Genomic DNA, 6,622 nt, shown 5'->3' on the forward strand with positions numbered 1-6,622 from the left:
GACCGACAAAAAAAAATGTACTCATTACTTTGCTTATCTAACTGTAAGCCCTCCTCTGTACAATATTCTCACAATAAAAAACATTAAAAATAAAAAATAAAAGCTCCTGATTGCCTTTTACCCCTGATTCTGAATTTAAGAATAGTGGATACACCTAGTGAAATATCCCAGAAGAAAATCTATAGAGGAATCAAAATAATCAATATGAAAAATAATCTTTCCTGATCATGCAGATAAAAATAGGATGAGTTTTTTCCAGAGAAATCATTTTGCTACAGCCTGCCAGAATCACTCACTCTTTTGTGAATGTCTACAGTTTGAGCTTGCTAAATGTTTAATACCAAAAGTTGAATAAAACTCAGTCACTTATGAAAAACATGGATAATTGTTTTCAGCAAGTCATCCTTTGCCATGTCTGAGAAAACTCATAGGTAAAAGCTGAATTTACAGTTTTCACAAAACTAGGTATGAACATGTTGGCATTATTGATAACTATTGAATTTCTAAGCAGCGTGCTGATGGATCAAGGATGTAATCCCAGTTAATCAGGAAACTCAGGTCAAAAATCATGATTCGTAGCAAGCCTGGGCAGAAATGTCAGTGAGAACTTTGTCTCCAATATACTACTCAGAAAAAGTAGGAAGCAGTCAGTGCATTAGTCTTGGACACAGATATTGTGTCCAAGCTCAGACACTGTGTTCAAGCCCCTGTGCTAAAATGAACTTATAGGAAGATGGAATATATTTTATCCTTGTTACTGGCTTGTTGTTTTCTTAAGAACATTTCCACATGTCTAGAATATGTCAAAGACATTGAAACATAAAGAATTGCATAGGATTTTGAAAAGCACATGAAATATTTAAAGTTTTAAATGTGAAACTACATTTGTTCAATTTTGTACTTCCAGTAATTTCTGATAATGCAAACATAAAAGCTTAATATTTGAGACAATTACTTCAAATACTGACATATATGTACTCATTAATATCAGCAACCATGATATTTATGACATAGGAATACAAACATATATATATATAGACATCTCTATGTAAACATATAATATATACACAGAAACACATGCATATATACAGAAATATTTAATTTCATACAGTAAGAAACCAGAATAGAAAGTGCTCATGGTATGTGTACTCCAACATAAAAGAACTTACCTGAGCAGAGGAAGGCAGTGCTCCTTTTCTATTTCCCATAGTTTGAACCTCTGTTTGATCAAGAAGCATCTCATGGAGAGCCTGAGCCACAGCATACACAGCATTGTATATATTGTAACTGTCTCCAGACATAGTCATTTCAAAAATATGCCCAGGTAACCAATCCAAAGAGGCGTCATGAGGACAATTGTCCCATGTTACACAGTCAGACTCTGAGTCAGAGCAATTAAAAGAGAGAAACCACAACTTTGCAAGAAAAATGTCTTCTGGATATTTGGAAGGGTTAACTGCCTTCACAAAATCTGTGAATCCAGCAACTTCTACATGATGGTGTGTAAAAATAAGAGGTACATGAAATGATCCTAGCATGAAATATCTCCTTTTCAGGGTGAAATCCCATTGTGAGTTCATGATACAAACTTTGCCGTGTATAGCAATTTGCTCAATCAATACCATTAAACCTAGCAGTGAATCATTATCACCATATATGATGAAGACACTTGCTGAAGATAGATTTATCTCATTATGAACTGCTGTGAGTTTGAATACATGTGCCACATCTTGGGTTGACATCACTAGCTGATAAGCTACACAAACTCTGTTCTTGGCCATCTCTTCTTTCAACTCAGCCAGAAAACATGAACCATTCTCATCTTGTGAGGTCAACAGTCCCACCCAGCTCCAGCTGAAGTGAAGCAGTAAGGAGACCATGGCAGTGGCTATTGATGTGTCTTTTGGGGCCATCTGATAGAGAGCAGGAAACTTCTTATGGTCACTCAGGGCAGGATCAAAAGGCCCAAAGGTAAACTAAAGGGAAAGAAAATTGGACACTCCATGAATGAGAAGATTGCCATCCATCACAATCTCAGTCTTGACATCTGTTAAGAACCAGTTGAAGTAGGTGGAAGGTAGCTTTTGAGTTTTGAAAAACATAATTTAATTGCTTTTGAATAGTTGTACAGCATATCAATAGACTTGCAAATTGTCTCTTGATATTTGTCACTATTTCCATCAACTCTTCCCCTTTATATCAACCTGTCTCTCCACAATTTGTCTAATTCCATTTTCACACTTTCCCATTGACTATTATGTTGATTTTCCCCATTCATTCATTCCTAATTATTTTGAATTTATCCCTTAACTCCTACTCCACTCCTCCAAGATATGCCTCGTGTTCATTTTTTACACTATCAGTAGATAAGAAAAGTTACACTATGGAGTTCCATCCCTCTGTATACCATACTTTAGTCAGATTGATCATGTATATAGGTAAATGTCTATGTGTGTGTGCCATATTTATTTCATAATACACATTCATATTTTAGATCTAATTTTCACATATGAGAGGACACATTCACCTTTTCTCGTTCCAAGCCTGATTTACTTCATTCAACATAAAATCTTTCGTGTGTGTGTGTGTGTGTGTGTGTGTGTGTGTGTCTGTATACACATGAATGCCAATACAGGGGCACAAACTCATGGCCTCTTGCACTTCCTTGGAAATTTCCCTGAAGACTGTACTAATGGAGTCACACATTCACCTGCTCTTTGCAGGCTAGAGATACAAGTTTCCTGATTAGTTAGGATTACTTGTGTAAGCCATCAGTACCCTGCTCAACATACCTTCACACTGCAAAGTCATTTTCCATTTCCTGATTTATTAAAGAAAATTGTTGATAAGAATTGAAAAAATAAATTATCCAATTGTCTGCTCAAATCTTCCATCAGTTTTTCCAAACTGTCTAAAAATATATTTCCAACTACCTTTGAGTAATTATGACATGCCACAAAATTTGCTGCATTCATGAATAGAGTCTCTTCCCATCTTTCTTTTTTAACATCTGAAATACCACCAAATTAGATGTTTTTATATCCTTCCATAATTCCTACCCTCACCTGTGGAAATCTGTAGAGTCCTAGCAATGTCCCAATCTGGTCAGATGTTATTCCTGATGGTCCTGTAAGTACTGCTATAGACCTGCTGTCTCTCATACAGGAGTAGTTTGGAATCTTGTACTTCCCAAAGAGACAAATGAAGGGATTCTTAAACATTGTCCAAGCTCTGAAGTGAACATCATAGATATCAAATCCCAGAGTTAAATTATGTAAAAGATCAGAGTTGTTGTTGATCTCCTCAATAGCAAAAGCTAAGGCCAAAACACACTGATAGTTCTTGAAGATAAACCTGCACAATGAGTAAAGAAATTGAAGAGTATTTTTAAACTTAAGACTTTGATACATTAAATACTTGCTTCTTTGTCAATGAATATGTTCAAATATTACTCCAATTAGAATGGAATGTAAATGCAGTCTCTTATGCTTCCATGTAGAATTAGGTAAGGAAATGAAAGGCATTTGTCATGAATGAGATTCAGATAATTATTTAAGTTAAGAGAGAGTTTATTTTTCCCTATTACCACATGCACCACAGCAAAAGGCAACTATGTACACAGGTATTGAAAATAATTTTTGTGTTTTCAGTCACCCAGTTTATGTTATGTGTTTATATGGCAGGTCAGGCTTACTAATGAATGTTTAATTTAAGTGCAATTTTCAGAAGCAAAGTGTTATTTATGAATGATTCTATAGTAAGCTCTGCTCACAGACACAACATATTGAATAGCTCTTATAGATAACAACCAGAAAAAGAGCTGAAATATCAGGGGAGGGAATTTTACTTTTATGTAACAAAACAAAAGGGATGCATCCAATATCAAGGAACTCATTTTGGAGAGAGGAACCCATGACATGAGGGTTGAGGAGAGAAATATAAGTGAGTTTTGCATGGAAATCCTAGTTCCACACTGCCATGTACAATGCACTGGTCACTACTCTCTTCCCAATACTTTTAGACTGCGATACTGAAAATGAAACAATGGAAAGAAGGATTATCAAAGTACAATTTTTACTTTCTTTCTCTGTGTCTTGTTTGTGTACTCAAAGATGTGTGTGTGTGTGTGTGTGTGTGTGTGTGTGTGTGTAAGTGTGTGTGGACATTCTAAGGAAATAATATAAGCCGGGCACCAGTGGTTTACACCTGTAATCCTAGCTACTCAGGAGGCCGAGATCTGAGGATCACAGTTCAAAGCCATCCCCGGGAAGGAAAGTCCGTGAGACTCTCACCTCCAATAAAAATCACTAGAAAACTGGAAGTGGCGCTGTGGCTCAAGCAATAGAGCACATGCCTTGAACTGAAGAGCGCAGGGACAGTGCCCAGGCCCAGAGTTCAAGCCCCACGACTGACTAAAAAAAAAAAATCAATATAATGAAAAAAACTAGCAATGTTTAAAAGGAAACATTTCAAAGGCACATTGGAAATACAAATGAAAGGATAAACTTTTTCAATGTATACTGTAGGTACATCTGAAGTGATCACAATGAACATCAATCATATTTTGAAATATTTTAAGCAGAATAAAATAGTGAGCTTGATGAAAATCTAATTGAACATACACATTTGGAGTAATAAAATTTAGGAATGAAGATGGTGAAAACTGTTTGTCAAAAGTTGACTAGAGTATTTTCCACAAAAGGAAATGTAGAGAAGGGAGCCAGAAACACAGCTTCCAAGAAAGATAGCCTCTTTCATAAACAGTGCTGGCAAAATTCTCTATCTACATACAGAAAACAGAAGCTATATGCCCATATATCACTTTGCACCAGAATCAACTCTAAATGGATCAAAGACTTTAGTGTAAGTCCAGACACTGTGAAAATATTATAGAAAAGGCTTGGGAAACACCTAAGCCTTTTAACCACAGGGGAAAACATTTTAAAGAAAAATCCAGAATCACAACAGCTCAAATAAAGACTAGATAAATGGGACTTTATTAAACTGAAGAGATTCTGCATATCAGAAGACATAGGAAGATAAATGAATAGCCCACAGAATGGGAGAAAAATCTTGACTTGCTATACCTCAGACAACGGGATCCTATCTAACACATACTTAGAACTAAAAAATTAACATCACAAAACGAAACTCCCCAACTCAACCCAATCAATAAAAGGAATGAAGACCTTAAGAGAGACTTCTCAGAGGAAGAAAAAAATGGTCAACAGATACATGAAGTAGTGTGTTCAACACCTCGAGAACATTAATTTTTCCTGTCGTTTGTTTCTGCTCTGCTTTATTCCCAGTAGTTACAGTTTCTGATTTTGGTACCCATTTTCTTCTATATAAGTTCAGCTGATTTGAGAAGGGAAGGGGAATCGGAGAAACAGAGGGACACAGTGAAGCATTGCAACCATGATTTTCTCTAGGCACTATGTAGAAAATGAACTGGATATGTTGTGGTTGGGGATAAGCAGGAAAGACAGAGAGAGTGATGAAAAACAGACAAAATTCGAAAAGAATTGTACTCCTTACTCATGTACCTGTAACCTCTCTGTATATCAACTCTACAATAAGAATAATATATGATAAATAAATAAAATTCCCATAAATAAACAGGCCCTTCACAAACAATGAAATTGCATTGACAATAACAGATCTCGCTCTCCAGAAATGCCCAGCTCTTAATGGCTTTACAGCTGAATTCTAAAAGCCCTTTAAAGGATAATTTTCACCAGTACTCCTCAAATTCTTCAATGAAATACAAACAGAAGGAATACTACTAATTCTGTGAAGCTAGTATTACACTCAACTCCAAACAACAGAAGGCCATACTGAGAAAAGACAACTCTATATCTTTCTCCTCAATGAACATTGATGCAATACCTCTCAACAAAATACTGGCAAGGTTCCGGGAAGATGGCGGAGGAGAAGCTGGAATCTGAACAAGCTCTTGCATAGAAAGCAGTTTTAGAGTTCCAGTGAACAGTCCTAAGCCAGAGAATCACACCAAGTGTGCCATCACAGGACAGAGAGTCAGACAAGAGAGGCGAAGCCAAGGCAAAAAGACACATCTGAGGGCTCACCAGCCGCCGCCGCCGCGGCGGCGGCAGGGTCACGGCAGAGAACTCAGCCGGGGCCATAACTGAGCGCTCACACAGAGAGTCTGGGACGAAGGAGCCAGACGCAGCGGGCGAGCAGATTCTACTCAACAACAGCAAGAACCAACAAGGAGCAGACATCTTCATCCTCCAGCTTGCAGACCAGAGACGACCCAGGATCCAAGACTCGGTGTGAGTAGAAGCCCGACATCCTCACTCCTTCTCAGGGAGCAGAGGAGGGAAGGCCACCCCTCCCCCCCCCAGCACCGGTGATCTCCATCTTGGATACCGACAAAGCTCGGAGGAGCTGCCAGCTCCAACCCAGGCCTTGGAATAAAATGAGTCATTTAGCACGTCACAAGAACTTAACTGAGAAGTGACCTGCCAGACTCGGCTCCATCCAGGGAAAAGTCACCCAGCTCAGGCACCAGCCATTGCAGTGGCTTTCCTCACTGGGTAACCAGAGCCAGAGGCTGCCCCTCCCTCTAGCAGCCTCAACAATCAATTGAAAAACAGAA

This window comes from Dipodomys ordii, unplaced genomic scaffold (assembly GCF_000151885.1).
Source record: "Dipodomys ordii isolate 6190 unplaced genomic scaffold, Dord_2.0 Scaffold235, whole genome shotgun sequence".
NCBI classification, from domain to species: Eukaryota; Metazoa; Chordata; class Mammalia; order Rodentia; family Heteromyidae; genus Dipodomys; species Dipodomys ordii.